The sequence below is a fragment of the Canis lupus genome, chromosome 5, assembly GCF_011100685.1.
Source record: "Canis lupus familiaris isolate Mischka breed German Shepherd chromosome 5, alternate assembly UU_Cfam_GSD_1.0, whole genome shotgun sequence".
NCBI classification, from domain to species: Eukaryota; Metazoa; Chordata; class Mammalia; order Carnivora; family Canidae; genus Canis; species Canis lupus.
The window spans coordinates 17,542,182-17,564,339 of NC_049226.1; the positions used below are offsets into that span (position 1 = coordinate 17,542,182).

Consider the following 22,158-nt stretch of genomic DNA (forward strand, 5'->3'; position numbering starts at 1 on the left):
CTATTTCATGAATAAAAGCTTCTCAGACTTGATGCTTTATTACTGGCAGCCAATTGCTCGCGGTGCGGTGGACGTCACCACACATGAGGCAGGCCGGGGCGTGGGAAGGCGGCTGGGGAACGGGAGCCCTCGGCTAAGCCCACTGCGAGGGGTGCACGTGTGGCAGTAGGTATGAGGGTGTCAGAACCTCTGGGTGGGAAGGCTTCTGTGCAGCCAGTCACTCAGCAAATGTGCTGAGTGCCTACTTGGTGCCGGGCTCTCGGCTAGGTGGAGGGCACGACTAACAGGAATCTATGAATAGCTTTAAGAATGGTCTAGAAAATCGCCTAAGCAGAGATTGAGCAGAACATGGGCAAGGCCACTGACTTTCTGAGATAGAACATTCCGGTTTCTTTCCAGTCTCCTCCAAGCACAGAGGGATGATTTGTGGCCTTAGCACTAGGCCTTAGCACTCTAGAGTCTAAGAGGAGAGCCTACCATGTGGCCCGTACCCTTCCCTGCCTACATCTGGTCAAGGGGTACCTGCTTATCCACAGGCTTTAAGGCTTCTTTCCGGAAAGGGGTTGGGGAGATGACTCTTAAACCATGTCCCTCTGTGGAAGGAGGACACCAGCACGCTCACTGCCATGCACTTGCTAGTAGTGTGAGAACGTTGTAGTTGGCCCTAACTGGGAATTAAGAGACATAGGTCCTAGCTCCAATGAAGCATAATCATTTTAGGTAAGATATTAAGGGTCCAAAGTCTCGCATATCCATCCTCATGGTGAGGAGATACACCCGCCCGCCAGACAAGGAGGGTCTGCAAGCCAGGACTTCTGCTTTGCCAACGAGCATTGCTGTTAAAACATGGACCACAGGAAGCTGGCAAACATCCTTACCCTAACTGTCCACGTGGCACTTAGCCACCGTTGGGTCTGACTCAGTCCTCACATGACACGGCCTGAACTCCTTCAGGCCAGCCCTGGCTTCTGGCCTGCATGTCAGGGTGGGTAGGGTGATGGGAAGTAGAATGTGTCATCTCAAGAGAAGTGTTTAGACCACAAGTGTACCCCCAAGCTGGCTGTGCTTCTGTGCCCAAGCTCTGTCCTTTCCTGCCTCCCACTCCCTCCCCTGTGATTACCCGGTTCTCCTCCCATTCCAGACTCTTCCTTTACGTCCCGGTCTATGTGTCCTCATCAGCCTCACCTGCCTCCTCCGGGGCTGTGTCCCAGGCCAGCCACTGCACCTGTTCACCGCCGCTCAGGAAGTCCCCGCTCTCCAGCCTCAGGAGCCTCTGGGTGCCAGAACCCCAACACAGCCCCATTTTATGGACTGTCTTACCAAATGCTGTTTGGGAGGTTGGGGCAGAATCATGAACTCATCCTTAGTTAGCTGGGCCAGCTACTCTTTAGGAGCCCGTTCGTTCACCTTTCATTGACTTTCCCATTATGGCTCTTCCAAAACACTCTTACTCTCTAACCTGTCCCTGAATCCTCACCCTACTGTGTAACTGCACGAATGCATGGCTTGAACAACAGAAGTGTATCCCTCCAGGTCTTGGAGACCAGAAGCCCAGGATCAAGTTCTCAGCAGGGTTGGTTTCTTTGAAGGCCTCTCCCCGTTGGCTTGTGCATGGCCATCTTATTCCAGAGGATGTCTGTGACCCACCTTTTTCTCTGTACAAAGACCTGGTCAGATGAGGGCCCACCCATATGACCTCATTTTACCCTAGTTACCTCCTTATAGAGGACTTGTCACCCAACAGTCACATTCTGAAGTACTGGGGTTAGGATGTCAACATATGAATGTGGTGGTGGGGGTGGGCAGTTCAGGCCATAACACCCTCCAAGGACAGCATTGCTTTCTGTTTATTGGAAGATCAAGCCATCAGGCTGATCCTCCCCAGGGCCCTGTTCTTAGCTTCGATTATTCATGAATCTTCCACTGCCTTTCCCCTCCCTCAGCTCTAAGCTAGTCTGAATAATAGCTTCTCTTAAAAGCTTTACTTGGTCCTTGGGACAGAGTAAAACATGTCTTCCTCTACGGGGTACTATTGTGCTTTGCCTTGGGAAGAAAGAAAACTGAGCTTGGAAGGCCTAGGACGCACTCATCACTGTGCTACGTACTGCCACACGGCATCTCTCTCCTTGGATCATTGCAACAGCTCACTGGAGGGGTGGGAAAAGGTGAAACAGCTGAGCCCTGGGAGGTGACCCCTTTCAGTTTACCAAAACCAGTGGGTAAGCAGATAGAGGCGCTACTTAAAGCAGGAGCATTTCTTTCCTTTCCATCATAAATGTTTCCTTTCTAGAACCTAACCCAGGGATGCCTGGGTGGTTCACCGGTTGAGCGTCTGCCTTTGGCTCATGGGATGGAGTCCCGCATCGGGCTCCCTGCATGGAGCCTGCTTCTCCCTCTGCCTGTGTCTCTGCCTCTCTCTGTGTGTCTGTGTCTCCCATAAATAAATAAATAAATAAAATCTTTAAAAACAAAACAAAAAAGAACCTAGCCCATTTCCAGGGATTCTTTCATTCCCCCTCCTCACTCCTACAGGGGAGTGGCTGTGCCTTGCCCTCCTCTTGATGCCAAGATCCTAGCGCAAAGCCTGATCATACGGCAGGGACCAAACCCATGCCTGGTGAATGGTTGGATGAATGAATTCTCCTTATTAAAACTAAACTCTCTTGACCCCACTCGTGTTCTCGATCTCTTCTCCTCCCTTGAGTCCCTCTCCATATACTATTCCCTTTCTCTTGCATCTTTAATATCTTCCTTCCCACTGGCTTAATTCCCTCTACCTGGGATATATTCCCTCTACATCTCTTCTGCACTTAAAGACACCACCTCCCTACTTTGTTGCCTCAAGCTATCAAATGATCTCTGTTCCTTCTTTTCCCAGTCTGTCAGTCTAACTGAGAGAGAAGCCCCCGTCCCTGAAGATTCTAAATCATCAACTCCGTGGTGAGATGCTGGTATTTTTTAAAGCCTTTCCAGGTGCCAGATGCATGAACTTTCAATTTCTGTGCTGGCTCTCCACTTCCTTTCATCCTTATCCCTTGCTAATGGACAATTCTCCAAGGTGTGCTATCTTTCCTTTTCCTGCCCCCCACCACCCCCCACCGCCCCATTTCCTCCCTGGACAATTGCATTTGCTTCCCTGATTTCAATCACCCTGCCCACACTGATGGCTCCTAAATCTATCTCAACCCCCAGCCTCTCTCTAGAGTTCTGGAGTCACATTTACATTTGTCTTAGGGAAAGCACCTGAATGTCCACTGCCCACCTTACACTGGATATGTCTGTCTCAGATTATCCACAGAACAAAGCTTGAGACATGGAGTGGGTGAGGATGATTTATGTGGGAGGCAATCCCAGGAGGCAGGAGTGAGGGACCAGGGAGAAGACAGGGATGCAGAAGCATCTGTGTGAGGGAGCACTGACAGGATCAGTGTTGTGGACAGTACAGACTCCATTCTGCTGGATCCTTCTGAGAAGTAGTCAGAATGTTTCCTCAGAAGGCCTGAGGGTACAACATTGACCCCACTGCCCGTTGGTTGAGAGTTTCCCATGGCATTCTATCCCTTCCCCGTCCCACACACACTTTGGCTACTCCTGTAGGCAAACCAAGCAAGCTTCTAGGTTTTGGAGAAGACCTTAGGACACTGATGGAAAGAAACACAGGGAACCCTTGAGGTGAGATGCAGGTAGAGTGCAAAGTGAATTTCAGGCCACGTGGGACTCTTGACCACATCTGTGCTGCAAGCAGAGTTAGCTCAAGGGGAGATCAACATCATTGGCATCCTTTGTCCTGTCGACTTAACCTAATATCAAAGTACCAAACTGCAGAGTAACTTTAAGCTCTTCTCCTTTTAGTGGGCAGTTTTTAGATCCCTGTCCTATTGATCCTAACCAGACATGCTTTTCTACATTGCTTCCTCATTGCTTTCTCACCCTGATGATCCTCGCCATGTTTTCAATCTCTTGGACTGTCTCATATTGTATTAACTTTCATCTCTGTGGCTTATTTCCCCTTATTCCAAACTACCATACAACTGAAGTCAGATTATTTTCCTAAAGATTAGTTTCAACACCATTAACCTGATAATAAATCCCAACAGATGTCCAAAATGTGTCCAACCTCCTAAACCTGGCATCCAATGTTATTTTTGCTCCGACTCTATGTCATCGCGTCAAAATGTTATTCTTATTTGTCCTTTGGTTTGTATCTTCTCTCTGGAAGGATCTTTGAGTATTTCAACCATGCTGCCCTATTTTCTTCAATTACATCTTTGTTCTTTTCTTTCTCCCTGCCTATAATTTGATAGATCTCCTCACTGCTCCAGGCATCATATCAGTCCTAACCTTACTTGTCTTTCCAGGCTCATGATTGCTACTTACTTCCTCCATGAAGCCCAAGAGAACATCTACACTCCTTCTCTTGAATCTTCAAATCCTTAATCTCTCATGGTTTGTATTTCCTCCTCCTCCTCCTCCTCATTATTATTATTAGTAGTAGTTGTATTTTTATTTTTATTTTTATTATTAGCAGTGTGGTTCCTTTGGGCATGACTTCCTTCTTGAGTACAGGGTGACCGGGTCCTTGAGGGTAGGGGTTATAGCTACCCCATCTCTGACTCTCCTATGGCATCAAACACAGTGTAAATGAAGGCAGGAAAGAAGGCAGGAAAAGAAGAGAGGAGGAAGAGCAGATCTGGTCCCACACTGAGAAACAAGCTGCACAGAAGAACAAATGTTACAAGCCACGTAAGGCCTGGCATATGCCAACAGACTCACCCTGCGATAGACTCCCACCTCCCTATAAAGGACTTTACTGTTGCTCATTATCTCACCTGGCCTCTCGCTGAGCGCCCACCTGGAGTCAACTGCCTTCTGCCTGAGACAGCTGTTCCTGATGTGTGGGTGAGCATTGTGTAGACCTCAGCTTGGGGAAGGTGGGTGGTGCTGGCAGAAGGAAGGACATCTTTTCCTCATTCCAGATGGCAGAGGTGAAAACTTCATGAAGGAAACATGCCAACTGTTTCCACACTGCCCCTAAGCTGTGTCAGCTTTATGTCCACAACAACCAGGAGAAAGGGAAAAAGACTTCAAACCTCAATCAAACACTGCTTTGACTACACAATGCCAATAGTTGGTATTGCTAAAGTTGTAGCTACCCCAGACTGTCAGACGGACCCCGTTAACCAGTATGTTGTCACTACCGAGATGGGTAATAACCAAATCACTGGTGTCTTCTGGCATCTTAGCAGAGTCAACTGTTATCCAGAGGTTTCGGATATCCCAAAACACTGGCTGTTTTGGCCGAACAAGGGGCCTGACCTGCCCATCAATGACATGGCCAATTCACCTGATTCTTTGGCTTTGAGCCGAGCCAGCCTCTGTCACAGTCTAGCCACACTTAATTAAATCAGCAGTCAGAAAGATTCCATTGCTCCTTAGCTTCCCAGCCCTATGAATGGCAGAGGGCCAGAAATAGGGCCTGTGGGATTATTTATGAGCTGCGGTGAATCACAACCAACTAACTTTTCCTCCTTGCCTCGTGTTTTCATTAAGATAGAGAGACACTTCAATATTTATTGCTGTCAGTGTACTTTGCCTAAAAATCAACAAGGGCCAGTGCTGGGAAAAATGGGAAAGGAAGTGGATATTAACTTTAGGACCTCCTACCTTTCCTCTACTACTACTGTCCTTCATTTTGGATCACTTAATCCAGTCTCCTATCCCTCAAAGCAGGATCACCTGCTATAATGTTCCTTTTACAACTTCACCCTTCACTCCTTTCCTACTTCTCTCCTTCCAGTCAAACTTACCTGCCCTACATTATCGTGCATCCACTCTTACATTTATCCACTCAACAAATAGATTTTGAGTGCTGATTATGTGGTAGGATAGTGGCTCATCATGCTGGGACCCAGATGTGTAATGTAACCATTTTGGACATAATACCTCAAAATAAAAGAGTGATTTAAGGGGTTGGGAGTACCATGGCAGGCCCAGGGATGAGGAGTCACTATATGGGACCAGCAGGACTTCAGTGACTTCCTGAAATCAGAAAACAAGGCATCAGTCCTTTGCTCCTTCTCTCTTGGTTGGGAGCATGGCTCTTCTCTTGCTGTTCAGACAGGACTTTGTATAACATGAAAAAGATGAAGTTCCCTATCCTCAAGGACACTATAATTGATGGGATTCCTTGCCTCACTCACCCTTATAAACTGGAATGAAGGACAGGACCGTACCGAAACTGAATTGGTCTCATCTCCGTCTCCCAGGAAAAGCAAAAAAGCACAGCTCTGCCCAGGCCAGCGGTCCCAGCCATAGCATCTGTTCCTGGTGTCCTATTTGTCTTAGAACCCAGCGCATTCACCACGTGATTAATGGTGTTCCACTTGATAGGGAACAGAACGAGCAATGATTTGTCATTCACCATAAAGTACTGCTATTTCATCTGCTCCTATTCCCTGGGACGCAGCTCCGGCTGCTTGCTCTATGCATCAATTTATAGTTTATCCTAAGACTAATGATGCTGTGTTTAAGAGGCAAGGTGGGGCTTTGTTTTTGTGTTCTACCAACAGAGGATTACATTACTGATTGATCGTACGTGGTTGTCTGAGGTAAAAACATTTTGAATTGATACCTGGATTTGGACTACAATCAACTTCCTTGACAATTGCCTCTTGGTACTGAATAGATCAAGGAGGTGCAGCTTTCTAATAGGGCCTCCAGGAGATGTTGACAAGCCCTGCTAGAAGCGAGCAGTTTGTTGTGGTGGAAGGGAGGCACATTGATCATCCAAAGGGCTGGCTTGCGGCTTTCGGGAACCTGAGGACACGCTCTAAGACGGTGTGACTCCAGACAGCTGAAATGGGACAGAAACAGCCATGTGCTGACAGATGTTGAACAACCAGCTCTCCTAAGGGAGAAGTGCCAATTTCCGTGGTGTAAATACTCCCGCCATGGCCAATTTCAAGCTACTGATGTGATGTCACCGATCTCAAATCTGGGAAGAGATGTATTTAGGTACACCATTGGCTGATGAACTGGTACAAACCAGCCCAACACATCGCCAGAGAAGAACTAGTGTTTAATATTTATTACCTACTGGCTTGTTCTAGAAATATTTTTTTTTCTCATGAAGAAATTGAGCCTCAGAAGAGGTACGTAATTTGCTCAAATCACACAATTATAAAAGGGAGCCTTCTAACCCAAAGGTGGCCCCCTCCTCCTCACCCCCTAGTCCAGGACACAGAGCTGTCTTGTTAACCCTGGTTGCTGATTCTACAGCTCATGGTCTCTCAGGAAACCAAGCTGCTGATACAAAGAGCAGCAAGATCCAGGGAATCCACTTCTGTCTAAACCTCTGCTACTTAAGCCTGATTCATCCTGTTCTTGCCACCTAACGTGTATTAGTGGGAAAATTCAAGTCTGCTTCTGAGCTCATTTACCAATTTCTTCAGCCCCGGTAACTTTAGAAAAAGATATAAACTTCCATGGTGACTCTTGCCTAGAGTCTGGGGAAGGAACAAGATGACCCCTAGGAGATCCCAATCATCACAGTCCAAGAAGCCAATTCAACAACCAATTTGGCTGAAAAACCAAATCACTTCCCCTTGGATTTGTTTTCTCCACTTCTAATTTTCCACCCACTGTCTTTGCTAGTTCATTTCCTTCCTGAACCTCGGAAGCAAATGAAGCCGGGCAGGGGGGAGTGGTTCCATGAGGGGGCCGGGGCAGTGACCTGCCCCGGTGCTCCGGCTGTCAGGCTCCGGGGGCCGCACAAAGCAGCAGGGCATTAATGGCTATTAATATCCACGAAGGAAGTGCTGAAAGGCCAACAACATAATTACCATTTATTCATCATATCAACTGGTCCTCAGCTCCTTCTGGCAGCGTGTCATATTGTCCTGAAGTGGGCAGTTGGGGAGGAAAGGGAGAATGAAGAGGAGAATCAGCCACTTCTTCCCACCCACCTCCTGACCACCCTGTCATAGGGACGTGGGTCACACTGTAGGACACTGTGGCTCCTAGCGGATCCCACGTCTCTCTGAGTACCGAGGCCGGCAGAAGTTTCTGGGCCCCTTCTGGATGGTGCAGAGCAGCGGTCAAGGAAGGTGGCTGCCAACACAGGGTGGTGTGGCAGGCTGTCCCACCCCTGCTTCCTGTTTTCCAAATCAAACCCTCCGGCCACAGAAGGCCCCGTAGGGCAAGCAGAGAGGGATGGACTGTCAAGTGCCAGCAGTTTGCAGCTCCCGAGCAGGGCTGTTTTCTGGACTGCTCATGAAACCAGGTCATTTCCTGAGGATGCAAAGAGAGGAGGTGCCCCAGCCACTCTTTCTGGCACCCTGCTCCCCAATCCTATCCCAGGAGAACGGAACAGTTTGGCTTCTGGGGATTCCAGGTCTGGACAGGGATGGTGGGGAAGAGATTAGTGCTGTGTTTTCTCTTCCCCCTCCCCGGTACCAGCTTGACTGGCAGCCTGGGCAAAGAAGAGCCCATTCTAAATGCTCCCTGGGGTCCAGAATGGAACTCATTACATCAAACCTGCCGGTAGCCAGCAGCTCTGCTTTGTGAGCTGTGAAACAAATGTTTATCCACCACTCAGTGCGGTTCAGAGCTATTTAAGGAGCTCGGGGTGTTGAGCTACAGGCAAGAGCTGTGTGTGCAAGGCCAACGCTGGCACAAAGAGAGCTGGGCAGATCTAGGGACTGGAGCCTCCAGCTCTCCCAGCTTCAGGACGAGGCCGAGGGCAACAACAGCACAAGACTGACGTCTTTGTGCATGTTGCATTTTGCCTTCAGCCGAAGCCTTTCTTCCCTCTCTTTCATTTTTTCTTTCCTCTCGGTCTTTCTCTTTTCTCTCTCTCTCCTCTTCTGTTTTCCTTCTTTTTTTTTCTCTCTCTCTCTTTTATCTCCCTCCCTCCCCTCTCCCTTCCCTCCTTCCTTCCTTCTCCCTTGCCTTGCATCCCTTTATGTCCCCCTTGTCTTCCCTTGGAAAGGTCCATGGTTATCACTATACCCTAATATGCATTCTTTTCTCTTATGGAGACATGAAATTCAGAGAATACACAGAATAATAAAATAAAGCTAAAGCCTTTGCCATCACAAAACTTACAGGCTAAGGAAAACCCAGCATAGTGTGGCCCCAGTGAGTATTTGCCAATGAAGGGATCCAGGTCAGCAACAGAGCATGCCCTGCGTAAGCTCCCTGGGCTCCTTTTCTTGAATAACTCGGGAGGCCAATAATTCACCATCTATGTGTGCCAAGGCGGGGAGGCGTCCAGGGCACAGCATCACGTGCAGCAGCTCTGTGGGCCTGGAGCCCACAGGTTGCATGTGGAAGGCTCAGATCCTCTGCCCTGCTTTTCATGGCTTCACTGAGATGGCTATCAGCTGGGGTGTACATGGTTTCTGTTTGAAGACAACTCAATTGGTGAAGGAACCCAAAGAAGGCTGAAAGATGAGGGGAAGGGAGGTGGCATTCACTGCCAGGATAGTGTCATAGGCCTCCTCAACTACTTCTCACAGTAACTACTGAGAAGCGACTTTTCTGCCCTGGTCATCTATGGCTGTGTAACAAACCACTCAGAATAGCACCTTAAAATGATAATGATAATTTATTTTGCTCACAAATCTGGGGTTTGCCTGGGTTCACCTGGGCAATTCTCCCTGGGGAGTCTCTCTTGCACCTGCAGTCAGAAGGTAGATAGTGGGTGCTGGGGTCATCCTGAAACCTTCTTCACTCCAGGTGTCTCGAGCCTGGGCTGAGTGGATACAAACACCTGAGATAGCAGAGCTGTTTAAAGGACAAGGATGTGAGTGAGATGCCTGGTCCCAGCTCCCCACTAGTATTCTTAGGGACCGAAGACAGAAGGGCTGGGCTCCCAGGTCCACACAACCTGTTTCCCCACCAGGAAACAGATCTGTTTTTCTCCTTCAGTAAGAAAGTGTTTCCTGTAGGACCCAGGGAACCCAGGCCTGTCCACGTGCTGGGGGCAGGATGGGGGCCAGTGCTGGAAAGAATCACCTGGCAGCCCGGGTTCACAGTGGCACCATGCATGCCAGCATGCAGGAGCTCACCCGGGTGAGCCTGAAAGCCCATCCAGCACCCAGTGACACCGCAGGCTTTTCAAGTCTGTTGGATCCTATGAGCTACATGGGGCAGGACCACTACCATACTTCTCAGATAAGGAATTTGAGACACTGGAAGGTTATAAGGCTCTGTGAGCATTCATCACGAAGTCCCACCAATCCAAGATGGGGAGACAATGGCCATTTAATTGGTCACCAAACCCTCTTTGTACTACCTTGTCACAGGCAGTCATCCCTGAGCTTCTTCTAACCCCTGGAGAGTCCACAGTTCAGGCCCACAGCTAATGGGCAGGACAGGGAGTCGTGTGGGTCTCCCTGAGTCCCCTCCTGCATGCTGCCCTCTGAGACTCCTGGCTGCTGGCTCCAGCATAAGAACCTCACCTCCATGTATGGCGTGCATGGTCTACGGAGTGCTTTCACTTTGCTGTCCAGTTGACCTTATCACATCTTTGCAGAAGTGGTTCTGCTGTAATTGCCTTATTGTTCTATAGTTCTTATTACTTTAGGGCCTGAGGAAAGAAGGCTCACCGAGTTCAAGGGGTCTGCTCGGATTTCTAAGGCCAATACGTGACCGAGCTGGCCATTCAACAATGGTTCCAAAGTACAGGAACCTCACTCACCACGCTGCCACTGGTCTGCTTTGGTCACTCCCCGGCTACGAGCCAGTAGACTTCTCTCTCTTTGAATCCCCCAAATTGCAGAAACTGGGTCTTGTCTAAAGGCAGGACAGTGCCAACTCCCATTAAACCAGGTTATTCAGGGCAAGGGGCTGGAGGACCAGGAGAGGTAGCCAAGAGCCGTCTCCCTCTATGGTGTGCATACACATACACACACACACACACACACACACACACACACACACACACAGCCTGTTTGGGTGGAAAGGCTCTTGGCTCTCTGCTGTCTCTTTCTGTTCTTGGGGATTTGGGCCAATGAAAGGTATATGTGAGAAAGCCCAGGGAGCATGGGATAAGAGTGACAACATTCAGGAAAACAAAAACTCCATTTCAGCTCGTCTTCCTCAGAACGGCTGGCATGGGTTTCGGAGGTGGATATAAATGATGCATCGACTGGTACTGGGAGCCTCCCCGGGTGTGGGAGGTCCCTGTAGCTCTTCTCCCAGGTGCTGAAACCACAGAAACTCTTCCAGCCTCAGAGCACCAGGCTGTAACAGGCTCAGAAGGGCTCCCCCCATAAGACCCTGCTAAAGTCTGTCCGTCTAGTTAAAACTGCTTAAACCCTGTGGTAATGGGGCAATCGCCACCTCATTTATCTCTAATGCCACAGACCGATGGGTAGGGTCGTATGATGGACAACTGCCAACCAATCCTCTCTGAGCTTTGATTCTGTGATATGAAGGAAGCCCAAGGCGCCCTGCTCCAAAGTCCTTCCCAGCTTGCTAAAAATCCCATGGGGCAGCTCTCCTTCCTGCTGTCAGCCTCTGGCCTCCACCCGGCAGCTTTGGGATGCAAGCGAGGACCTGCAGGTGCAGGAGAGAGACAGGGGTGAGGGCGACGGAGGAGACAGGCTTCCCTCCTGCCCATTTTCTGCCTTTCACGCTGGGAACTTGGGACAGTTAACAGCCACAGAGGAGGTGCCACTGCCTCACCTGGCAGGAAGCAAAGCTGGGTCACCTAAGAGCAGGTTCCTCTGGGAGGTGATGCGCACAGTGGCCGGTCGGGGGTGGGGGGGACTTGGGGATCAGATGGCTCTGACTTTGAGTGGCAACCTGACCACTCACACAGCTCCATATCCCTAGGCTAATGAAGATCTCTGAGCTCCAGTGAAGTCTTCTGAAACACAGAGAAAATAATACTGTGTCATAAGTTTCTTGAGGAGTAAATGAGATCATTAATGTAAGCTATTTGGCACATGCTTGGAACACAGAAGGTGCTCTGTAAATAGTAATTGCTATTATTGAGTCCAGGAAACTCTGTCCTTTGGGAGAACTGAGATAAAATGACAACAGCAATAACAGGAATAATAAGGAACATTACGCGATTGGTTTTATGATGTGCCAGGCGTTCTTCTAAGCATGGGGCATGTATTAGCTGATGTGATTGCAACAACAGCCCCATGAGGTGGCTACTACTATTTGCCCCATTTTACAGATGGAGAAGCTGAGGTGAGATGTTTAAAACCCTGCCCAATTGCATACAGTGGAATATTATTCATCTTAAAAAGGAAGGGAATTCCGACACAGGCTGTAATATGGATGAATATTGAAGACATTCAATATGCTCAGTGAAAGAAGCCAGACACGAAAGGATAAATATTATATGATCCCACTCATATAAGGTACTTAGAATAAGTAATTCATAGAAACAGAAAACAGAATAGGGGTTACCAGGGGGTGGGAAGAAATAGGAATTGTTTAATGGGTATAAAGCTTAACGGAGTTTTGTTGAAAAATCATTTTTTAAAAAAGATTTCATTTATTTATTCATAAAAGACACACACAGAGAGAGGCAGAGACACAGGCAGAGGGAGAAGCAAGCTCCATGCAGGGAGCCCGATGTGGGGCTTGATCCTGGGACTCTGGGAGCACACCCTGAGCCCAGGCAGCATCCTGAAAAATCATTTTTTTATGAGATATAGTTGACATCTAACATTATATGAGTTTCAGGTGTACAGCATAATGATTTGATATTTATACATATTGTGAAATGGCCACCACAACAAGTCTAGTTAACATCCATCACCATACATGGTTACAGAGCTTTTTTTTCTTGTGATGAGAACTTTTAAGACCTCCTCTCTCATCGACTTCCAAATATGCACTACAGTATTAATAATTATAATGACCACGCTGCCCATGACATCCCAGGACTTATTTATTTTATATCTGGAAATTTATACCTTTTGACCCCTTTCATCCATTTGCCCAGTCCATCCTCTGCCTCTGGAGACCACCAATCTGTTCTCTACATCTAGGAACTTGTTTTTTTGCTTTTGAGGTTATTGTTTTAAATTCCACATGTAAGTGAGAGAATACAATATTTATCTTCCTCTGTCTGACATATTTCACTTAGCATAATACCCTGGAGGTCTAATCATGTTGTTGCAAATGTCTCAATCTCATTCTTTTTATGGCTGAGTAATATTCTACAGTGTGTATGTAGCACATCTTCTTCATCCATCCGTTTACGTATGGACACTTGGGCGACTTCTGTGTCTTGGGCATCATAAACATGCTGCAATGAACAGGAAGGCACCCAGATCCTTTTGAATTAGTGTTTTGGTTTTCTCTAGATAAATACCCACAAGTGGGATTACTGGATTATAGGGTAGTTCTGTATTTATTTATTTATTTATTTATTTATTTATTTATTTATTTATTTATTTATTTTTGAGGAAACTCCATACTGTTTTCCACAGTGGCTGCACCAATTTGCATTCCCACCCACAGTGCACGAGGGTTCTGATGGGCATAGAGTTTGTTTGCAAGATGAAGACGTTCTGAAGATCTGTTGCACAATAATGTGAAGATACTTAACAGTACTGAACTACTGACCTGCGTGCTTAAAAATGATTAAGATGGTGAATTTTGTTACGTGCATTTTGCCACGAGCGTAAAAAGATATATGTACCATCGCACTTTAAAAATGTTTGATTGTATTTAGATACATGGCTATGGGCATTTGGATGTATGCACAAATATAGCAAAGCTGAACATAATCACTCCAAAATGTTCACAGTGCTTGTTTGTATGTATTAGAATAGGGGTGATTTTGTGTTTCTTGTCTAAATTTTCCATTCTTGGGCAGCCCGGGTGGCTGAGTGGCTTAGTGACACCTTCAGTCCCAGGTATGGTCCTGGAGACCCGGGATGGAGTCCCATGTCAGGCTCCCTGCATGGGGCCTGCTTCTCCTTCTGCCTGTGTCTGTGCCTCTTTCTCTGTGTGTGTGTGTCTCTCATGAATAAATAAATAAAATTATAAATAAATAAATAAATAAATAAATAAATAAATAAATAAATAAATAAATTTCCCATTCTTCTGCAGTAGTACATGTTGTTTGGTCATTAAAAATAAAGTTTCAGAAAAGGAGCTTAAAAAAATAAAATGTAATAATACTTCTTTAGAAAGAAAGGCTTAGTGAAAACCAACATCACCACCAAAAAAATCCTGTCCAGGAGAACCCGGCTAGTTGTGGCAGGGCCAGGATGCGAACTCAGGTTCCCGAGGTTCACATATGCCCCCTCTCACTCTGCTATTCTGTGACATCAACGTTGAGATTCTTACTTCCCAGGTGAGGAAACTGAGTCTGGGAGAGACTGAGTGACTCATGACAGCCACACAAGTAGAAGTATGATGGGAGCTGGGACTCCAACCTGAAGAGCCTGCTTCCCGTGGGGTTAGGATAACTGAAGGCATTCCCCAGGCTGCGGATTCAAATCCTTTGCCCATTTTTATTTTTATTTTTTTTTAATTTTTATTTACTTATGATAGTCACAGAGAGAGAGAGAGAGAGGCAGAGACATAGGCAGAGGGAGAAGCAGGCTCCATGCACCGAGAGCCTGATGTGGGACTCGATCCCGGGTCCCCAGGATCGCGCCCTGGGCCAAAGGCAGGCACCAAACCGCTGTGCCACCCAGGGATCCCCCCATTTTTAAATTAGGTTATCTATTACTGAGTTGAAAGAGTTCTTTATATATTCTGTACACAGTCTCATATATTATTAGCGTATATTTTCTTTTATTGTGTGAGGCTTTTTTCACTTTCTTAATGCTGTCTTTTAAAGCATGAATGCTTTTAATTTTGATGTATACTAGTTCATCATGCTTTTGGTGGACCACGCTTTGGGTATTATGTCTAAGAACTCTGTGTAATCGTGATTATGAGGACTTTTTCCAATGCTTTCTTCTAAAAGTTTCATTATTGCATGTTTTACACTTAGATATGTGACCCATTTTAAGTTATTTTTTTGTATGAGCTGTGTAATGTAGGTGGAACTTCACTTTCTTGCATGTGAATGTTCCATTGTTTCAAAATAATTTGTTGAAAAGACCGTCTATTCTTCCTTAAATTGTCTTTGCGCTTTTGTCAAAGCGGGAGCAGAGGAGGTCGATTCTAGAAGCACAACTAGCAAGAAGAGGAAGTCAGGACAGAGAGGGCAACCATCAACTGGGGATGAGTTCTGGAAGGGAGGGAGATAGACCAGACCTGGGTAGGCACTTGGTGTGAACTGTGCATGGAGGGGCAGGCCCAGCCTCAGAGGCTTTAGGGAATGGAATCAGGGCCCGGCCTCATCCAGGGGCAAATGGAGCTGCAGGAGGAGCTGGTGGGCCAGAGTAGGGCTTTCTGCAGGGTGAGGAGACTAGGACGCCCCTGAGTTTAAGAAGGTACAGCGGAGGAGTGGGTCCCTCTCCTCTGTACCACAGAAGCCCTAGCTCTACCTCTGACCTTGAATACTGACCATCTACGCAGTGGGGGAGGATGCTCGGGCTGACAGATGTTCTGGGAGAGGGGAGGGCACCCTTTGGGCTACCCAGGCACTCATTCGCAGCCACGGGCCAGGCCAAGACAGGCACCACCTCCTGGCTTCCTTCCTAGGGCGTCAGGCCCATGAGGCTGCTGTGTGGAGTCAGGAGAAGTCAAGGGTCTTGGGTCTGGGCACAAGTTTGGGCAGAGCTCGGGGGCACCCAGATGAGGAGGGTGGAGGGTGGAGGAGTGAGGTCCGAGGGAGGGGTGGTGCTCAGCTGGGCTTCCTGCAGTAGCCTGCGGTCCGGGCAGAGAGGCTCCGCTGCTCACGGCTGCTCCATCTGTCTCTGGGTCTTAGTTACCACATCTGTAAAGGGGGAGCATGTACCCACTTCTTCGGGGTACCAGGAGGATGAAATGATCAAAGGTAACATCCTGTACCTAGGAGATATGCAAATCAACGTGAGTGCCCCTCGGAGGGTTGTCTGTTCTCGATCATTCTACAGCCCTTCTCTCCACTTTCGGCTGAAACAGAAGGCTGCAAGCAGAGTCACTGGCTTGCACGGGACCGGACAGACAGACAACAAAAATGCCCTCCAGGCCACGGACAGAACCAGGGCTGGGTGCAAATGACTGCGGTTGGACCCTGCGCATTCCTGTCTGTGCTTGAAGAAAGGGAAGAAAGGCCTCCATGGATCAGAAGCCTCTGGAGGCAGGGGTGGGACATGCTGACCTCACGGAGCACATTTCCCCTTCTCCCCTTCTCCTCCACCCAGAGCCCCCCCACGCAGGCAGCTGGTTCCACACCAGACTGGCCCTCCGAGAACTGGGCATTGTCATTCCATCCTCATCTTTACTGGCAATATGGAATAAATAAATGCAGGGTTCCTGAAGCTGCCTCTTTGAAGTTTAAAACAATCCGGTGTAGGCCCCCTTCACCTGCCCAGATACCTGAGGCCGTGGCTCCCCGTGCCCCCCTCCGCACGTCTGCTGCTGTCTTCCACACACATTAAAATTCCTCTCCAAGGGGTGCTTTAGAGGCAGGGATGGCAGGGCAGCCATATAATAACGGCCAGCGGGACCCCTGGGTAGGAGATTCTGATCGCCTGTACACTGAGAACGTCTCGTGGAGAGAGGGGGGAAGCAAACCAGCCAGAGCCGGACTAATTGCCACCAGGGACGAGGGCAGAGTTCGCTCAGGTAACAGGTGCGCCTTGTCTTAATGAAGACTGACTTGTTTGCCCACAGCTGCCTGCAGAGGTGAGAGGGGCGGGAGGGGGGATGTTGGCTGCTTGGCTCTGCACTGGATGCCACCAAATTAGAGGAGCTGGCTTTGTCCCCTCCACGACCCACCCCGGGGCTGGACATGTGGGAAGAAGGGGAGATAAATGGTATCCCCAAAATAGTGCTGTCCTAAAAGAATGGTGGCAAGTCTTGATTATTTGCAGGTGGTGTGCTCGCTTTGCGAGGTATCTCTGGCCTTGTTACTGCTCAGAAAAGTTCAATGAGGGGACTGCAGGGACAGTGACGGGACAGGGAGGAGAGGGAGGAGGAGAGAACGAGAAAGGAGGGAAGGAAGGGAAGGCCAAGGGTGCACTGTGGGGAGGGAGGGAGGATGAGAGGGAGCAGTGCACAGCTCTGAATGTGATTCGACAACAAATGTTTATTACTACTGCCTGTCTTTTGTCTGGTGCTGTGCTGGACACTGGGGACACGGGGAGGCTGGCATGGAAATAGGGGTGCCGTGGTGGAGGCTTTGCTGGCTGTCCCAGGAGCAGAAAGAGGAGTGAAGGGAGGGGAGTTAGGAAGAGCCACAGGGCACAGGGAACACTTCAAAGGAAGATTTGGGGGTGAACTGGAGTTGACATGGTGAGGCAATGTTGGGATAGGGGAGGCTCAGTGGGGGGCATTCCAAGAAGGGGGTAGATGATCCAAGGAGCAACTGGGCGCAGTGCATTTGTGGTCCCTGGGATGAGAGAGGGGGCCCGGAAATGAAGCTGCAGAGGTCTGCTGCGGCCAGAGCATGAGCATGTGATCAACACCCCAAGAGACAGGACCTTTATATGGGAGATGCCAGTGGCTATTAAGGGAGGTTTGGGGTGACCCACTGCCGTAGACACACTGGGGGTTGTAAGGGGCTACTGAACCTTTCAGCAGACCTTTGAGCACCTCCCCGCATCTTCCCATCTCAGCCTCGCATCCCTCTGCTAAGAGGCAGCAGAATGATCTCTGCTCAACAGACAGAGGCACAACACACACAAATGGCAGAGCCGTGCCCAAGGTAGCTCCATGTCTGGTTTGAGCTAGTCCCACCCCTGACCCGTCACTCCATTATCTGATTGCAACTGATGAAAATCACTGATCACTGAACTGGCCAAGATTGAAAGGATGAAATCCCGGAATGGTCAACCAACTACCCAAACTACCCATGTCCCGGGTATTTGGTCTAAAGTCACCACAGCAGTGCAAAGGGTGGGGGGGTATTCGCTTCCCATGGGAAAACAAACCCAAAGAGGGCAAGTCACTTGCCCATGATCACATAGCTAACATGAGGCCGAGTTAGGATTTGAAGCCAGATCTGAGTGACCCAACATCTCATGTTCTGTGTACCAACACATCTGGGAACAGCAAGGCTTCTAATAAGAGTTAGGGGAAAGCCTGGGGATGAGAATGGGGTGGAGGCAGGATCTCAACATTGATCCAGTGGCAAGAGCTTGAATCTAGGTTAATTCTATCTTATGATTTATTAGTTAGGAATAAGGGGTTGGGGAGGACAACACATTTGTGTTGGTTTTGTGTTGTGATTTTTTTTTTTTTAATCTCTGAGATGTCCCCAAATGTTTACCTTGTAAATTTGTTCAGCAGAGAGGTGGGTAAACACGAGCATTCAGAATGTGAACAGCATCATCCAGCCAGAACGCCTGGCAGGTTTGCCGAGGTAGATGTAAAACATTGCAAACAGCATGTGGGAGCAGCGAGGCTCCCGGAGCAGGAAGCAAAGCCTCAGCGTGTAGCTCGTGGCCCCCACGGAAGGCCACGGCATGAAGAGAGGGGGAGTGCCAGGTTGCCCAGTGGGTGCGGGGTGGCCCTCGGGGTGCCCCCCTCAGGAGGGCGAGGCCGGGCCGCTCACAGCACACCCGCTTCAAGCCTCACTGCGTTCAGTGAGGTGCCATCTCCACGGGTCAGTCTTCCACGTGGCACCAGCCCCATCTCCCTGCTCGGCTGCAGAGCATTAACCGGGCCCTGCCTCGGTCACACGTGCCATTCTCGGATTCCCAGACCGTCCTGCATGGCTCCAGGTGAACAGTCGGAGATTAGGGGCTAGTGAGCATCGCGTCACTGGAAGCATCCAAGAGGACACGAGGTGAGCATCTGCACTGCATAGCGTACTTGCCAAGGGCACAGATGCTGGAGTCACGCTGGTCTGAACCGGAATTCAGATTCTACTGTCTATTGGCTTCTCTTCTTTCAGCCTCAGTTTACCCATCAGAGATGAGGGGTGAGATTGCTTTCTACTTCTGGGGGCCGTAGTGCGAAGATGAGGCAGGAGAAGGACTAGCAGGCACAGTGCCCCGCACCTAGTGAAGTGCTCAGTCCCTGCTAATAGTGATGACAAGGGCGAGGGCGAGGGCTAGAGACAGGGTGGTGGGGAGGAGGGGAAGGAGGGGGAGGAGGGGGAGGAGGGGGTAGTAACTCGAGCGAGGCAGCGAGGCGTTTAGTGGTCTCAGTGGGCCCACTATAGCACACACCGTCTTAATAGCCCCGCTTCTGTCTGAGGCCCCACGCAGCAGACCTCTCAGAAAGTCACAATACGACCGACCCCTGACCCCCTCCCTCCCTTGTGAGCCAGACACTCTGACCACACGGGTTCTCGCCCAGGCCCCGTGGACAGTGGGTTGCCATTCATCCCCGAGCCCTGCTTAATCGTTAGCATTTTGCAAACCACTCCCTTATTGGCTGTGAGGACAATGACATCAAAAGGACCTCCTGGTGACTTCACAGTTGGGAAAAATAGATGCCCCTAAGTCATACCCTCTGCCCTCGGCTAAGTATCAAACTCCTCTCTTCCCCCGGGAAATTCCTTCTTTCATTTGCTGCAAAGTGACTTCTGCTGAAGTGTGTGTTTTTGAAGTGGAAAATTGAAAGCACACGATTCATTCCAAAAGAAAACTGTTAGTTCACAGCTGAGAAATCACTTGGCTATTGGTCCAAAGGGGTTACTTTGCAGGTTGGTGGGGGGGGGCAAATATGTAACACTGCTTTCTCCCTTTCCGGGTCCAGAACCACTTCAGAGATAGACCGAGAGCCAGAGAAATGGAGATCCAAATGTCACCTTTATTCTGATCACATTAAATGGGAGGGTATGGCTGTGTCTGACCAAAGTGACTTGCTTCATACCCATAAGATGACCTGATTCTCCAAAATGTTAGGAGTCCCTGATGAAGGCATGGTCTGCCCTACTGTCTTACTACGTGGTGACAGCAGATTTTACGTCCTCTGAAAGCAGACATCCCCGAAGACAGGACTAGGGGAGGAAGAAAGGGGGTCACACATAAACTCATAAGTGACAGATCACTCCTCCTTGGAGGGTGAAGAAGAGAGGCAGCAAGGGGCAGGAGTGTCACTCCAGGGAAGCCCCTCCATGTGGAAACCAGAGAACAAGGCGGAAAGCGTGCCTCAGTGTTTCGTTTTTCCTAACCAACTGGGCTTAACTTTTAAGCTTCTGGTCAACCATGTGGGGGGTTGCGCACCCCCCAACCAGGAATGGGGAATGAGCTGTCCCAGCTACCTGAGCCTGCTCAGCCAGCCCCAACCTCTGCTCCCTTCATGTATCTTCCTGGGACGATTATAAGACAGTGTCAATTTTGCCCCCACGAGGCCCTGCAATGGGTCAGAACAGTATGTGCGTTCAATCAACCCCAAAGCCCTGCTGTACCCAAGGCTGAAAGTTCAGAGCTTATTCTCTTTCCAACTCAAATTTATGTCCAGCCACATAGTCCAATAAACTCATCAGAGGCTCTGTAATGAGATTTAATAGCAGTGTGAAGATACTTCAATAATAAAATGCATAAAGAGCTAATAAAAAATGCATAAAGATTCTTTAATAATAAATGCCAAAATAAGATGCCCCAAATTTGGATATAAACCCTTCCCGTTATCAAATTCCCCGGGAAAATTTAGAGATTAAAATCCCACAGAGATTAAAGTCCGAAATCAAAGTTGCTCGCCTCTCTGAATTAAAGTCCAAAGAAAGTCCAAACTACTCAAGTTAAATCCAAATGCACAGAATCAGAGAGTGGAGGGAGCTGCTCCCCGTTTTCTCATTTGGCTCAGTCTCAGGCGGAAGTTCTAACACGACAACATGAAGTCCTCGGCACAGCTGTCCCAAACAGAATCCTGTTCCGGCCCGGGTGCTGCCGAGGCCAAGGGCAAAGCGTCATGGTAGCTGAGGGGAAAGGACAGCCAGGGATGGTCTCGTGCAGGTGCAACAGGATTCCCATGGGTGTGTGCACCCAGCAGCCCAGAACCCATGACCTTTGCCCTCTAATGCACAAGGATGTGATGGCACTCCTCCAGAAATGCCCCTGCTTCTGCCTCCACCTGGAATGTCAGCACAGCCCACACGTTCACATCTCTAAATCTCCTCAATCAAAATTAACCTTTCTCTTCTCTAACCTCCCAAGCCAAGGCCCAGAACCTGAGGTGATAGAGTATCAGATACTCCCTTGAGCCATGACAGGTCCATCAAGGAAGACTTTCCTGCCCCACTCACCTCTCTTCTGTCCCGCCCCCACCCAGTTCTACAGTCATAAACAGGACTGGGAGGGTGGGGAAGGAGACTTGACCTCTTCCCAGTGACGGCAGGCAGGGGGACATCTGCTGTGGGCGCTGACTGGGCAGAGGGGACAGTGCTGCCACTCTGAATGAACTGGGAAGCTTTGTCCGCCACATGGCATTGGGCAGTCTGACTCTGAGCTGAGCCTAAGCATTACCTAAAGTGTCATTGAGGGGTGCTCAGTCGGGTAGGCCTCCGTCTCTTGGTTTCTGCTCAGGTCGTGATCTCAAGGTCATGTGAGATCAGCCCTGAGGTGGTCTCTGTGCTCAGCGGGGAGTCTGCCGGAGGATTCTCTCTCCCTCTCCTTCTGCCCTCCTCCACTCATACTCACATGCTCTCTCTGTCTCTCTGTGTCTCTCTCAAATAGATAAATCTTTTAAAAAAGTGTCATTGAACTTTCTAGGACTGAAAGTGTGTACCGAAGTCATGGATCTGTCCAAGTCTATATCCAGGGGTAGAAGAACACCTCCCTTGAATAAACATAAGTGGGCAGGGGGAAACGAAGCAAAACTGCTTTGTGGTTCCATATCACACCTTAAGCCTGTACAAAGTACAGGCTACAATCCCATAGAGCTTGATCGGTGCCTCCCGTATGGAATTTCCCGACCTGACTTGCAGAGTGGTTATGGTGGGCACATCTCTTGGGCCTCTAGACTGTAAGCCTCATGCAGACAAGTGTCCTCTTTATCTCCTAAAACTCCTAACAGAGTGTCTGAGCATGGCAGGTGTTCCGTAATATTTGAGGACAGAAGGAAGCAACGGAGAGAATTATAGAAAGAGGGAAGGTGGGATCCCTGTGTGGCGCAGCGGTTTGCCGC

The 22,158-nt window shown here is 49.0% G+C and overlaps 1 long non-coding RNA gene across 1 annotated transcript; it reads right to left on the reverse strand.

The window, feature by feature from the left end:
• Positions 1-14,727: 14,727 nt before the first annotated feature.
• Positions 14,728-19,397, reverse strand: LOC119872001. The gene is made up of 3 exons (XR_005358845.1): positions 18,350-19,397; positions 16,456-16,756; positions 14,728-15,945 (listed from the first exon to the last, which is right to left on the reverse strand). It is a non-coding gene; the product is annotated as an uncharacterized LOC119872001 (long non-coding RNA).
• Between the last annotated feature and the right edge of the window lie 2,761 nt (positions 19,398-22,158).